The sequence below is a fragment of the Triticum urartu genome, chromosome 2 (assembly GCF_003073215.2).
Source record: "Triticum urartu cultivar G1812 chromosome 2, Tu2.1, whole genome shotgun sequence".
NCBI classification, from domain to species: Eukaryota; Viridiplantae; Streptophyta; class Magnoliopsida; order Poales; family Poaceae; genus Triticum; species Triticum urartu.
In genome coordinates, this window is record NC_053023.1 from 482,543,759 (window position 1) to 482,559,418 (window position 15,660).

The window sequence follows — 15,660 nt, forward strand, 5'->3', positions numbered from 1 at the left end:
GAACAAAGAAAAAAAATACAAATACAAATACAAAAAAATAGAAAAGAAATAAAAATGAAAATAAAAGAAACAAAATGAAAAATAAGAAACAGAAACAGAAAAAAATGTAGAACCAGTGAAGCTCGACCGTGGGCTAACCCAAACTGGGCGTAGAGACTGGGCACTTTCAGCAATGTCGTGGCTCCTTGATGCACGCACGCATCAACATAGGATCTGCCTAGACCTAGCGATTCAGCGAGATTGCAATGGAGGTCGGTGGACGCGTGGCCAAACTAGAAAGAATGAGAAGAGAAGTAGGGCTATATTTGCTCATGGGCTAATTTAGAGTGGTAGTATATTCAGCCCAGTATTTAGAGGACCAGGCAATGGAGTCCCAGGTCAACAGAGTTTTGACTATTTTCCGAACTGTTTGCAGAACTGAAGTGTATTCTTTACCAGGACCTTTTGATGAGTGAAGAAATTCAATTCAAATATGATTTATGTAGACAAACTAGACGTACATGGCCTCTTTCTCTGCAAATGGATCTCCATCCGAGTCCAGGCCACCGGGTCTTCCTTGGATTGAATTATATTGGATCAATGTCATTCTCGCACTAGAAGCTCCGGGTGAGTTTGTAGCGTGGGATCGCCGGTTACTGTTAGCTAGGGTTTGCTAGTTGGAAAATGTCGAATATATGTGGTTGCATTTAATTCTGGTTGTATGATTAACATGATGACCCCTTATATATGTAGGTATAAACTACATGTTGATCTGGGACAAAGATGATGATGAGCTGTGGCTCTATTCCCCCCACATGTGCGGAAACCACAGGACCTTAGATGGAGATGATCTATATATGTTCTTGGTTTAGGTATTCTCGTGTCAGGATCTAGTATGCCCTGATAGCTACTCCTTCTCCCATGTGATTTCAGTATGCACAACGCCAATATTTCCCTTGCGAGATTCTACATCAGCGTGGCCGTCGGGTCTTCCTTGGATTTGGTTATACTGGATCAGTGTCGTCCTCACACTAGAAGCCCCGGTGAGTTGGTAGCCCCGGAGTGCCAGCTATGGTTAGCTAGCTAGATCGGTTGATTAGCTAAGTTTTGCTAGTTGGAAAATGTCGAACATATGTGGTGGCATTGAATTTTGGTTATATGATTAACATGATGACCCGCTATATATGTATTTATAAACTACTTGTTGATCTGGGACAAAGATGATGATGAGATAGATGAGCTATGGCTTTATTCCCCCATCTGTGTGGAAACCACAAGACCTCCAATTGGAGATGATTTATATATGTTCTTGGTGTAGGTATTTCCATCGGGATCTCCGTGGGAACCACATGACCTCCCTGGCCATCGGGCCTTCTTTGGATTCGTTTGTATTAGATCGACGGACTGGCCGATAAGAAGAAAGCGGTTTTCCATCGCGTCCTTCGTTTTCTTTACCATCTCCCGTCTTATCACCCCATTTCAAGATTGAACCGTCAGATCGGGACCGATAGATCGATCGTCTCATCACCTCATATCTACTTATGTTTTTTTCTGCGGGAGTATAACATAATAGTTTTAAAGTGAGGGTGATATGAGGTTTCTGTCAATGAGTGTAGCACACACCACCTCCATTATCCTTGCCGGCTTGGTGCCTCGTATGTTGTTTTTGTGTCGACTGCGTAGTCTCCCTGCCATGACAACCGTCATGTACGATTGCCAACGACGAGGATATCTATCTCGGCTAGTCATCGAAATAACCTTTTTATGAACAAATTTTAGTAATATTATTTTCAGCACCAAATATATTCCATATTGATTCGATTTTTTCCTAATTTATTTGATTATTCTAAATGTTCCCTTAAAATTTGCTTTCTAAAATAATAATTAAGCATGTACTTTGCTCTACGGAAATAATGTTTAACCTTTCCGCTAAAGCCCTCAGTTTCTCTCCAATTTTTTTATTTCCCACCAAATAATTTGGTCGTGTCTTGCGCCAAAAAAATCTTAACCTCCCCGCTAAACACCCCTCATAAGTGCTCCCAATTATTTCTCTTCACCATATCATCGATATTGGATCTGAGCTCTCTCGTTCTGGTTCCTCCCTCCTCACGGCGTCATGACGGCGTCGACACCGCGGATCACAACGGAGTCCATCGAACATACAGTCTTATTAGGTTTTTCCTTTGTCCCAAATCTCCTCCTCGTAGATGTGCAGCGCAGGCGCAGCGCCCCCTTTCCATTGTAGAACTACCACGCCGCCGGCCGCCGTGCAGCACTCCTCGGTCTCGCCTCCGGCATGGCCGCCGGGATGCAGTAGCCCGCCTCGTCTTCGTACTACAACAACCCCCGAGATGCAACATGCTCCCTTGCCGGCGGTGGCGGCGGCGCACACGCTGAGCTGGGAGACGGTCGACCTGCTGTCGTCGATGCCGTCCAGGGCCTCGGCCACGACGACCACAGCCATGGCCGGCGGCCGCGACCACAACCACGACTCCAGTATTTCTGTATTTTAGAGTGTTATGCATAGTCTGATGGTGCTTAGTCTAATGGTGGAAGTGTGTGTGCTAGTACTGTTCCAGAATGTGCCTGTGTTGTTCTTACCAAGTTTTCTGAAGCATAGCACATTCAGGCTAGACTGAAGCATACTGCCGCATTCTGCTTATTTAACCATGGTAGTAGACTACTAGTAGTTTGCTTACCACATTCAGGCTAGATTACTGCATGTGTATGCATTGGGAGTAGCCTTGTCAGGATGCTAATTGGTGTATCATGTCTATGCTTCACAGCTTCAGTATAGACTTGATTATATGTGCTCTGCTTTAATATTTAACGCCTAGCTTTTAATTTCTAAATCAAAATCATAGACATATGCTATGCTAAAAGACTTCTGTTTTGCATGCTCCTGTTCTGCACGGTATAACACAATTTGATTTCATTTAATCTTTTAAGCCTTTCTGCAAGGTACACAACTTGCTCGCTACAGAGGAAAGAGATGATGCACATTACTCCTTTGTGCAAGGTACACAGCATCCTTAAATCTTAATCACTTATCTAAATGGTGCAAATTGATAATGCTAAGTCCCTTAACTGTTTTTGTGTTCAGTAAAGAAAGGATATGTTCTCATAACAAGGATGGAAAGTATAACAGGTTACAAAAACCAATATGGACAACACAGATCTGGTAAAATGTTTATAACATTTAAGCTACCTCTAACATTTGCTATAATACGGAAAATCCTGGATCGCTTAATCTTCAAAACTGTTAATTCTTTTACAGGAACTCAAGAACAACCTAGTACTCATGTAGCTGCTAATGACATGTGTGCACTGGACGAATGGCCACCCCATGCTCACCGCAACCGTGCACAACTATAGAATGGTACTTTTTTTATATTTGGGTCCTCGTTTCTTACAATGTAATACTGATTACTGCAATAATTCTTGTATAGTTTGGGTTGTAGAAAGTGATGGACAGAAGAAGAAAGGGCGAGGTGTACTTTTCGTATTTAGGACAAAGCATTTAAAGAGGTTCAAAACAAAGAAAATGAAACTGAAGGTCCAGTTTCCAGTGAACATAGAAGCAATATTTTCCAGACCGCATAGAAAGACACTCCGCAATGCAACTCATCACAGCCTTATGGGTATGGATCACTGTTCAAGATATCTTCCGATATTCCGATAAATCGGCCGATTTATCGCTTATCGTTGTCTGGCCGATAAGATAAATCGGCTGATAAATCAGCCGATATGGTGATAAATCGGCCGATATGCCGATAAACTTGCCGATTTACCCCTTATCATGGGTCGACCGATAAGTTCCCGATAAGCGATATCCCCAACATTGGTATGGATACATGGCCAAACCACCAAGTGGTTCTGAAAAGGATTAAATCACAATTTGAAGAGCAAGAACGTGCTATAACAGAGATCCAAAAGGTAAACTCTGAGCTCAGCCATCAGGTCACCGAATTACAAGATCAATTACAAGCTGAACGTGAAAGCACACAAGAGAGGATTAACTTCGAGCGTGCTAAGAGAGAAAACCTTGAGGAGAGGTTAAAAGAAGAGCGTGCTGAAACGGAAAGATTGTTGGAAGAGGAGCGAAGATCAACATTGGAATTTGAGAAAAACATGATGGCAAAGTTTGCACAGTTCTCCCAACAGATGCAAACACATCAGGTGATTAGTTATATGCTTGCAAATTTGTAAGATTTATTTTGCTTGCTTGCATTGCTAAAAGTGCACTTCTATTTGCAGATGAATAAGAAAAAGACTAACAAAGAAATTAGTAATCCAAACTTGCAAAATACTCTTTTACAGACCGCTAGTACTACTGGGACTCTAGGTACAAGGCACAATGTAATTGCTCCCAATATGCTCATACAAGCTGCAAATATTCGAATGTTTCGAGCAATGGTAAGTGGTAAGTCACAAGCTTGGTTTGTCTTCATGTTGACCTTTATTTGATACGCAAATAGCATTCATAATGTGCAATTGTCTGCTTGCTTGCACTACTGTATTTTGTTGTTGTTGAAGCACATAAAGTAGGGAAGCCAGAAATAGAACAGTTTTCTCACCATTAGAAATTGTGAACTTGCGCCAGCATGTAGTTGTTTCGGAGAAGTTTAGATGTTTTATTAATTTATTTAGGTAATTATTCTTGTGTTTGAACTACAAATTCTTTTGTGAAATTATCCAATTCTTTTTGCATAGCACCTGATTGTTAATGGAGTGGTACATCAGGCACAAGCATTTGCTTGCTAGTTGTTGTAGTCATAACAATTGGGCAGAAAGGTACTATGCATGCATGAATATAGTAATTATACAATTGTCATGACAGTGGTTATATCTTTATGCTGATTAGTCATTGGGTTGTTTCTTTCTTTTCTTGACTAATTATTTTCTATTTTCAGTTAACTTGAGCTAACTAAAATTTTGATTTCTTCATTGCAGGATCCAAAGATTAACTAGAATGGACTTTAGACCACGGACAATTTACTCTTCGCTCTTAATTAGGTTGGCACATTCAGTATGTTGAATGCGTGCTAAATTATATTTCAGTTTCATTTGATGGATATTGGCTATGCAAATATTGATATTGTATGAATGTACATCATATATGTATTATCTGAATCATGTAATTGAATGCATGTATATATTTTTCTGGTTGCAATAGGCTATTGCCACAACCTATTTCTGGTTGGAACATGGTGGCACAACGAAGAATGTTGCGTTGCATCAAATCTTAGTTGCCATGCCGACCTATTTTGTTGCACTAGGCTGTTGTGACAGTACACTTTATATTACCGCAATAACTTATCACTACAAACAGGCAGTCCATTGAGATAACTACTTGTTGCCACCAATTCAGTTTTGTTGGAATAGTCCTTTCGCCACGAAAAGTTTGTATTGTCACAACAGCCTCTCACCACAAATGTCCTGTCTGTTGTGACAACTATTATCACCACAAAAATGATTATGCTGCAATTTTAGTATCACCACGTCTGGAGAGTTGTGGTCTTATGTTACTAGGGTATTTCCACAATTGACTATTACCACGGATGAGCATGCGCCACGAGAAAAGAGTTGTTGGCATAGGTTGTTGCCACAAATCCCGGCATGATTTGGCACCTGTTGCATTAAGCTATCGCCACAGACCAAATTGTGGCATAAAATGCGAGCTGCCACGAGGTAAAATGTGGCAACTTGTCACATGGTTGTTGCAATAGCACGCTTTCTTGCCACGTTTCTTTTTTTGTGGCAATAACCTATTACCATGTGTCCTGTCGCAACGTCTGGCAACGAACATCATGTTGTGGCAATAGGTACCTATTGCGACAATTGGGCACTTATTGCGACGAATGGTTTTGTTGCAATAGACCCGGATCCTTGTAGTGTCTATAGTCACCTATTATGTGTTATGATCCGTTAACCCCGAAGTGACAATAATCGGGATACTTACCGGTGATGACCGTAGTTTGAGGAATGCATGTATTCACTATGTGTTAATGCTTTGTGCCGGTACTCTATTAAAAGGAGGCCTTAATATCCCTTAGTTTCCGTAAGGATCCCGCTGCCACGGGAGGTTAGGACAAAAGATGTCATGCAAGTTCTTTTCCATAAACACGTATGACTATATTCGGAATACATGCCTACATTACATTGATGAACTGGAGCTAGTTCTGTGTCACCCTAGGTTATGATTGTTACATGATGAACCGCATCCGGCATAATTCTCCATCACTGATCCATTGCCTACGAGCTTTCCATATATTGTTCTTCGTTTATTTACTTTTCCGTTGCTATTGCTATCATCACTACAAAATACCAAAAACATTACTTTTGTTACTGTTACCTTTTGCTACCGTACCACTTCTACTTTGGTACTAAACACTTCCCTACAGATACTAAGTTTCCAGGTGTGATTGAATTGGCAACTCAGCTGCTAATACTTGAGAGTATTCTTTGGCTCCCCTTGTGTCGAATCAATAAATTTGGGTTGAATACTTTACCCTCGAAAACTATTGCGATCCCCTATACTAATGGGTTATCACACCACCAGAGCTTCGTCGCCCTAGTCAACAACTTCATGTTGGCCGTTGCATCAACCTGATCTTGACCAGAAAACTGTAGTGCCCCTTTGCTTACCATCAGCATCACCAGGTACGCACCTCCCTTTGCTTCCAATCTGCATTAAGGTTCCCCAGTTCTTCGGTGTTCGTCGGTGTTCGTCACGCTCATCGGTAGTTCATCCATCCTACTGCTTAGTTGAAACCAGACACAACACTGAAGTCACGCTTCAACCACTTTCGTATTCACTATCAATCATAGATCTATTCCTTCTTTCTGAGATTCACTCCTCAATATAGCAGTTCGTCCGCCATGCTTTAGGCATAGCGATTTCCACCTGTTTCTCCGAATTGCTGTAGATCCAAAATTATAAGTAGGACCCGTGAAACTTGTTTGTTTAGTACAGCTACTTCTTGAGCTTGCGTTGGTTTTTCCCTTGAAGAGGAAAGGGTGATGCAGCAAATTAGAGATAATTATTTCCCTTAGTTAAGAACCAAGGTATCAATCCAGTAGGAGAAGAACGCGTAAATCACCAATACCTGCACAAACAATCAAACACTTGCACCCAACACGATAAAGGGGTTGTCAATCCCTTCACGGTCACTAATATGATGGAAAATAGACAAAACTAACCAAAAGATAAAGTAAATATTTTTAGGTTTTTTGGTTTATAGATCTGAAAATAAAAGATTGCAAAATAGTAGATTGGAAACTAATATGATGGAAAATAGGCCCGGGGGCCATAGGTTTCACTAGAGGCTTCTCTCATGATAGCAAATAATACGGTGGGTGAAGAAATTACTGTCGAGCAATTGATAGAAAAGCGCAAAGTTATGACGATGTCCAAGGCAATGATTATGTAATATAGGCATGACGTCCGTGTCATGTAGACCGACTCGTGCCTGTATCTACTACTATTACTCCACACATCGAATGACTCCTGCCTGCATCTAGAGTATTAAGTTCATAAAGAACAGAGTAACACTTTAAGTAAGATAACATGATGTAGAGGAATAAACTCAAGCAATATGGTGTAAAGCCCATCTTTTTATCCTCGATGGCAACAATACAATACGTGCCTCGCTACCCCTACTTTTTCACTAGGTGAGGACACCGCAAGATTGAACCCAAAGCTAAGCACTTCTCCCATTGCAAGAAAAACCAATCTTGTTGGCCAAAACAAACCGATAGTTCGAAGAGAATTACAAAGATATCAAATCATGCATATAAGAATTCAGAGAAGATTCAAATAATATTCATAGATAAGCTGATCATAAATCCACAACTCATCGCTCGATAAAAACACCACAAAATAAGATTACATCGGATAGATCTCCAACAACATCGAGGAGAACATGGTATTAAGAATCAAAGAGAGAGAAGAAGCCATCTAGCTACTAGCTATGGACCCATAGGTGTGTGGTAAGCTACTCACGCTTCATCGGAATGGCAATAAGGTTGATGTAGATGCCCGAGGGAGTCCTGGATTAAGGGGTCCTCGGACAGCCGGACTATATACTTTGGCCGGACTGTTGGACTATGAAGATACAAGATTGAAGGCTTCGTCCCATGTCCGGGTGGGAATCTCCTTTGCATGGAAGGCAAGCTTGGCGATTCGGGTATGTAGATCTCCTTCTATGTAACCAACTTTGTGTAACCCTAGCCCCCTCTGGTGTCTATATAAACCAGAGGGTTTAGTCCGTAGGACAACAACAATCATAATCATAGGCTAGCTTCTAGGGTTTAGCCTCTACGATCTCGTGATAGATCAACTCTTGTAATACTCATATCATCAAGATCAATCAAGTAGGAAGTAGGGTATTACCTCCATCGAGAGGGCCCGAACCTGGGTAAACATGGTGTCCCCCGCCACCTGTTACCATCAGCCTTAGACGCATAGTTCGGGACCCTCTACCCGAGATCCGCCGGTTTTGACACCAACATTGGTGCTTTCATTGAGATTTCCACTGTGTCGTCACGTAAAGGCTTGATGGCTCCTTCGATCATCGGCAACGATGCGATCCAGGGTGAGGTTTTTCTCCCTGGACAGATCTTCGTATTCGGCGGCTGCGTACTGCGGGCCAACTCGCTTGGCCATCTGGAGCAGATTGAGAGCTACGCCCCTGGCCATCAGGTCAGGTTTGGAAGCTTGAACTATACTGCCGACATCCGTGGAGACTTGATCTTCAACGGATTCAAGCCCATGTCAGCTGCGCTGCACAGTCACGACGAGCATGACTTAGCTCTGCCGTCGGACGGTATTTGGGAGATCACACCTGTGGCTACTCCCGCCCTCAATCCGGAGTAGATCGTGCCGTCAGAGGACAGGTGGATGGACCCCGCCACGGAGGCCGCACACTCAGCGCGATAGAGCTGAATACTGACTTCACCTCCTATGAGACCTGTGTTACCGGACCCTTGGATTCGTCCCCGGCCATAGGCTCCGAACCGCCCGCGTCCGTGCCTATCGAATCTGATTGGGCACTGATCATGGAGTTTACCTTTGTAGATATCTTTCAGCACTCGCTCTTGGGCGACGTGCTAAATTCATTGAGGTCTCTCTCCTTGTCAGGAGACTCTTGGCCGAACTATGTCCGGCTTGAGTGGGAAGCGGGCGACGAAGAAATTCATTCCCCACCCACCACCCACTTCATAGCCACTGTCGACGACTTAACCGACATGCTTGATTTCGGCTCCGAAGACATCGACGGTATGGAGGACGATGCAGGAGAAGAATAGGAACCACCGCCCACAGGGCGCAGGACAGCCACCTCATCATATGATATATACATGGTGGACACCCCCAAAGAAAGCAAAGGCAATAAGGCAATGGAGGATAATCCCCTCGAGAAGAAATCTAAGCACCGGCGTCATCGATGCCGCTCTAAGCCCCGCCATAGCAAAAGCAACGATACCGGCACAAGAGACAATAACGCTGCGGACAGTGCCGAAGATGAAGACAATCCCCTCCAGCCAGGCTTCGAGCGGGAGGATGGGCAAGCCAACCCTAAGGAACAAGAGACAGACAGAGAATCAAGGGATGCCAATTACATGCCCCTCTCCGAAGACAAGGTGAGCCTCGGCGATGAAGAATTCATCGTGCCTGAGGATCCCGTCGAGCAGGAGCGCTTCAAGCGCCGGCTTATAGCCACATCAAAAAGCCCGAAGAAAAAGCAACAGTAGCTTCAAGCTGATCAATATCTGCTAGCGGATAGATGGACCGAGGTCCTGGCAGCCGAGGAATACGAACTCGAGCGCCCAACCAAAAGTTACCCAAAGCGCAGGTTGCTACCCCAACTCGAGGAGGAAGCATTAAAGCCTACACTACCAGCATATGATGCGGCGGACCAGCCACCTCGTGGCCGAGACAAAGCGGCGTATCAGCCCGAAGTCCAACCCGCACCCCGTCGCCAGTCAAACAAAAACACCAAGGTCCGGGGCTACATGCAGGACCTGCGAGACGTGTTGGAAAACAACGCAGGATATACAAGATCAATCTACGGATCACGGGGGCGCGCCCCAACGCGCGACGACGACCATCACGCCGGATATACTAAAAGCAAATCCGGCTGAGCTGAATACAGCAGACAAGACTCGTATGAACTACGTTGTGATATAGCCCGACACAGAGGCGCCACACACCCCCTATGCTTTGCCGACGAAGTAATGGATCACGAATTCCCAGAAGGGTTTAAACCCGTGAAAATTGAATCATATGATGGTACAACAGACCCCGTGGTATGGATTGAAGATTTCCTCCTGCACATCCACATGGCCCGCGATGACGATCTACATGCCATCAAGTATCTCCCACTAAAATTGAAAGGGTCGGCTCAGCATTGGCTGAATAGCCTGCCGGCAAACTCCATTGGTAGTTGGGAGAACTTGGAAGACGCATTCTTTGACAACTTCCAGGGCACTTATGTGCGACCACCGGATGCTGATGACTTGAGTCACATAACCCAACAGCCCAGGGAGTCAGCCAGGAAATTCTGGACTCGGTTCCTAACTAAAAAGAACCAAATTGTCGACTGTCCGGATGCTAATGCCTTAGCGGCATTTAAGCATAACATCCGCGACGAGTGGCTCGCCCGACACCTCGGCCAAGAGAAGCCGAAGTCCATGGCAGCCCTCACGACACTCATGACCCGCTTTTGTGCGGGCGAGGACAGCTGGCTGGCTCGCAGCAACAATACATCAAGAAATCCTGGCAATTCAGATGCCAGAGATAGCAACGGCAAGCCACATCGCAACATACACAAGTGCCGCAACAACGGCGATAACGCCGAAGACACGATAGTCAATGCCGGATTCAGTGGCTCTAAATCCGGTCAGCGGAAAAAGCCGTTCAAAAGAAGCAATCCGGGCCCGTCCAGTTTGGACCGCATACTCGATCGCTCATGTCAAATTCATGGCACCCCCGATAAACCAGCCAACCACACCAACTGAGAATGCTAGGTGTTCAAACAGGCCGGCAAGTTGAATGCCGAAAAGAAGGAAAAGGGGCTGCATAGCGATGACGAGGAGGAGCCCCGGCAACCGAACATAGGAGGACAGAAGAAATTTCCTCCCCAAGTGAAAACGGCGAACATGATATACGCAACCCATATTCCCAAGCGGGAATGGAAGCGTGTACTAAGGGACGTCTATGCGATGGAGCCATCGCCCCAAAGTTCAACCCATGGTCTTCTTGTCCGATCACTTTCGGTCGCAGGGACCAGCCTACCAGTATCCGTCATGGCGGTTCTGTCGCATTGGTCCTTGACCCCATCATTGACGGATTTCACCTCACTCGAGTCCTTATGGACGGTGGCAGCAGCCTGAACCTGCTCTATCAGGATACAGTGTGCAAAACGGGTATCGACCCCTCGAGGATCAAACCCACAAAAACCACCTTTAAAGGTGTCATACCAGGTGTAGAGGCCTATTGCACGGGCTCAATCACACTAGAAGTGGTCTTTGGATCTCCGGACAACTTCCGAAGCAAGGAGTTGATCTTCGATATCGTCCCCTTCCGCAGTGGCTATCACACACTGCTCGGATGAACCGCATTCGCCAGATTCAATGCGGTACCGCATTATGCATACCTCAAGATCAAAATGCCAGGACCTCACGGGGTTATAACAATTAATGGAAACACAGAATGCTCGCTCCGTACGGAGGAGCACACTGCGGCCCTCGCAGCAGAAGTACAAAGCAGCCTTCTGAGGCAAACCACCAATTCGGCGATAAAGCCCCTGGACACCTTCAAGCGAGTCCGGAGTACCCTGCAACAGGATCGCCCGACACGTTTAGAGCTCGCCTAGCAATTCGACCTCCATCCTAGTCCCAGTCAAGCGGCGAAATTTGCGCCGCGCGTACATAATTATGCACTCAAGATACCATGGGCATAGGTGGAGGCACGGCTATGGCATGGCCCACAATGCGGCTCAACCGCCTCAGGACCCATATATCTTTACCATTTTCTTCCTTTCAGGACCCTATTCTCTAAAGGCCCTCGCCGATACCCTGATTATCAGACCCATCACGGGAAGGAAACACCAAGGAAGAAAGAAGCTTTGACGTACAAGGGAATCCCCAGGTGGTCTTTGATAACGATCGCTATACCTGTTTTACATACCCGCACGCAGCCTGCCCTTGGATAGGACATGTTAAATAGTCCTAGTTTTGCTTATTGCACTACTTGTATATATACGCTTTGACGTATCATTTAAATAACAATGTACAACGTTAGCTTATTATTGCATTTCTTCATCTTTTTTCCCTGTCTGCTTATTTACGACAAATTGCACCCGTACATTCTGGTACGTCCAGTGCACCAGGGGCTTCAGTGTACCCCATAGCACGGCAAGAAAAGTCCGAACACTTTCGATAGTGTGGCACCCCGAACTTATAGCATTATATGCATCAACTCCGAATCATGTCTTGGGTCAATAGTTGGGTTTGCCCGGATCCCATGTTTTGGTACCTTACGTTCGGCTATATCGGCTAAGGTAGCACTGGGAGAACTACTGTGATTGTGTCCCGGTTCTTCCGGACGAGCACCTCAGTAGAGAAAGCCGAAAACTGACTGTCATGATGCGGCGAAGTTCGAGAGGTCTCAAATCCTTAAAGATTTTTCCCGCTTCGGGCGAGGAATCATCCTTGTCTGATTTAGGTGTATATAGAGCCCCAAGTTCAGCCTTCTGAATACTAGGGGCTTCGCCAAAATTTAAAATTGTAGACTTCTATGGCTAAGTGAGAGTGATAAAGCTGTATAGTCCGACTGCCTTGTTCGCTGCGCTAAACAACTCCTTAAAGGACCAATTTTTTGGATAAAGAGTGTTTAAGATTTATCCCGAACACCTCAGTACTAGTTACATGGGGGCAGAAGCCGACGACTGGCCAACTGTCAGATTTTATAAACGGCCGCATAGAAGGCAATATTTTAAATCGACAAGCGTTATATAGCACACATGAACTCGTTTTCATATTACAGGATCACATGAGTACATTCATTCAAATATTACATCCTTAGCACATTCCTCCGCCACAAGGCGGGCACCCTTCAGGACACTGTCATAATACTTTTCGGGGTGGCGATGCTACTTGCCCTCCGGTGGCCCCTCCTTCACCAGCTTTTGGGCGTCCATCTTCGCCCAGTGCACTTTCGCACGGGCAAAGGCCATGCGCGCACCTTCAATGTAGACAGACCACTTTATAACTTCAAACCGCGGGCAGGCATTCACAAGCCGTTTTACCAAGCCGAAGTAGCTGCCAGGCAGGGGCTCGCCAGGCCACATCCGGACTATGAGACCCTTCATGGCCAATTCAGCCGCCTTGTGAAGCTCGACCAGTTGCTTCAGCTAGTCGCTCAAGGGCATCGGATGTTCGGTCCCAGTATATTGAGACCAGAACAACTTTTCCGTCGAGCTCCCTTCCTCGGCCCGGTAGAACTCCGCGGCATCCGATACGCTGCTTGGTAGATCTATGAACGCTCCTGGAGAGCTCCGAATTCGGGTAAGTAAAAGGAAAGTCTCCTTCACATGCTTGCTTTGCATAATGAATTCCTTACCCGCCGCTATCTTCTTGACCGCCTGAATATCCTGGAGGGCCTTTTGGGCTTCGGCCTTGGCATTTTGTGCATTCTCGAGGGCCTTCGCAAGCTCGGACCCCTGCATCTTAGAGTCACGCTCCAAGGACTCGTATTTCTTGACAAAATCCTGGAGCTCTTGCTAAACCTTGCCGACTCGGGCCTCTTGCTTCTCGCGCTCGATGCGCTCCTTGGCCGCTCTGTCTTCAGCCTCGGACAGTGCCTTCTTTAGGGCCGCCACTTCGGTCGTGGTCCCTAGCAAAATTCATGATGATCCTCTGATCTAATAACCACTTTTTTCTTTATCAATATACAGACGGGGTATCACTTACCTTTATTCTCTTCGAGCTGCCTCTTGGCAAGGCCGAACTCTTCCTCGGACCGCTCAAGGTCCTGCTTCAGTCCAGAGACCTCCGCAGTACGAGCGGCAGCGGCCAGCAGCGAAGCCTGCTTATTCACATAGACATATTCTGATTAGACTCTTGTGATTGTTATTTGATCCTCTGTTCGGCCTTTCTTTGCGAACACCAAATAGAGCATCAGGGGCTACTGTCTATGATGTGATATTTTCTCATAATTTGATTACTTACCTCAAAGCCTGTTAGGAGGCTGGCACAGGCTTCGGTCAATCCGCTTTTGGCGGGCCGAACCTTCTCGACCACCGCACTCATGATGGTGCGGTGCTCTTCGTCGATGGAAGCGCCGCGAAGCGCTTCCAGCAAGTTGTCTGATGCCTCTGGATGGACAAAGGCCATCAACACAGATGGCTCACCCCCCTTAGCGAGGGGTCACCTGACAGAATCCGGAACCACTAGAGGTTCCGGCGCAGTATCCGGCTGGGGGCCAAACTTGCTGCGCCCCCCCGCCATTAGAACCCATGGGAGTCTTACCCCCCATGCACCTGGCATCTGGGATGTCGCCTTGGGGCACCTCCAGAATTATACCCCTTGGTCCGGTGCCATTTGAGACAACACCTTGATGTCGTCCGTGGGCCGGGGGGAGGTGGCTGTCGGGAGTGAATCACTGTTCATCGCCGACTGGCCCAAAGACCCATCCGAAGAGGATACGTCAATATGGGCTTTGGATGGACTACATGATCATGTTTGACATGATAAGAAGCAATAAAACGAAACATACCGATGTCTACTACACAACCTTCTTCTTGTAGACGTTGTTCGGCCTCCAAGTGCAGAGGTTTGTAGGACAGTAGCAAATTTCCCTCAAGTGGATGACCTAAGGTTTATCAATCCGTAGGAGGCGTAGGATGAAGATGGTCTCTCTCAAGCAACCCTGCAACCAAATAACAAAGAGTCTCTTGTGTCCCCAACACACCCAATACAATGGTAAATTGTATAGGTGCACTAGTTCGGCGAAGAGATGGTGATACAAGTGGTATTTGGATAGTAGATAAAGGTATTTGTAATCTGAAATTATAAAAACAGCAAGGTAACAAGTGATAAAAGTGAGCGTAAACGGTATTGCAATGCTAGGAAACAAGGCCTAGGGTTCATACTTTCACTAGTGTAAGTCCTCTCAACAATACTAACATAATTGGATCACATAACTATCCCTCAACATGCAACAAAGAGTCACTCCAAAGTCACTAATAGCGGAGAACGAACGAAGATATTATGGTAGGGGACGAAACCACCTCAAAGTTATTCTTTCCAATAAATTCGTTGGGCTATTCCTATAAATGTCACAAACAGCCCTAGAGTTCGTACTAGAATAACACCTTAAGACACAAATCAATCAAAACCCTAATGTCACCTAGATACTCCAATGTCACCTCAAGTATCCGTGGGTATGATTATACGATATGCATCACACAATCTCAGATTCATCTATTCAACCAACACAAAGGACCTCAAAGAGTGCCCCAAAGTTCTACCGGAGAATCACGACGAAAACGTGTGCCAACCCCTATGCATAGGTTCATGGGCGGAACCCGCAAGTTGATCACCAAAACATACATCAAGTGAATCACGTGATATCCCATTGTCACCACAGATACGCACGGCAAGACATACATCAAGTGT

The 15,660-nt window shown here is 45.6% G+C and overlaps 1 long non-coding RNA gene across 2 annotated transcripts; it reads left to right on the forward strand.

Annotated features, from left to right (window-relative positions):
* Positions 1–2,037: 2,037 nt before the first annotated feature.
* Positions 2,038–5,152, forward strand: LOC125538067. Of its 2 annotated transcripts, none has more exons than XR_007296163.1 (6): positions 2,038–2,998; positions 3,083–3,160; positions 3,257–3,358; positions 3,429–4,158; positions 4,237–4,402; positions 4,933–5,152. It is a non-coding gene; the product is annotated as an uncharacterized LOC125538067 (long non-coding RNA). The 2 variants fall into 2 exon arrangements; XR_007296162.1 differs by having other exon boundaries at positions 4,237–4,395.
* Positions 5,153–15,660: the final 10,508 nt, after the last annotated feature.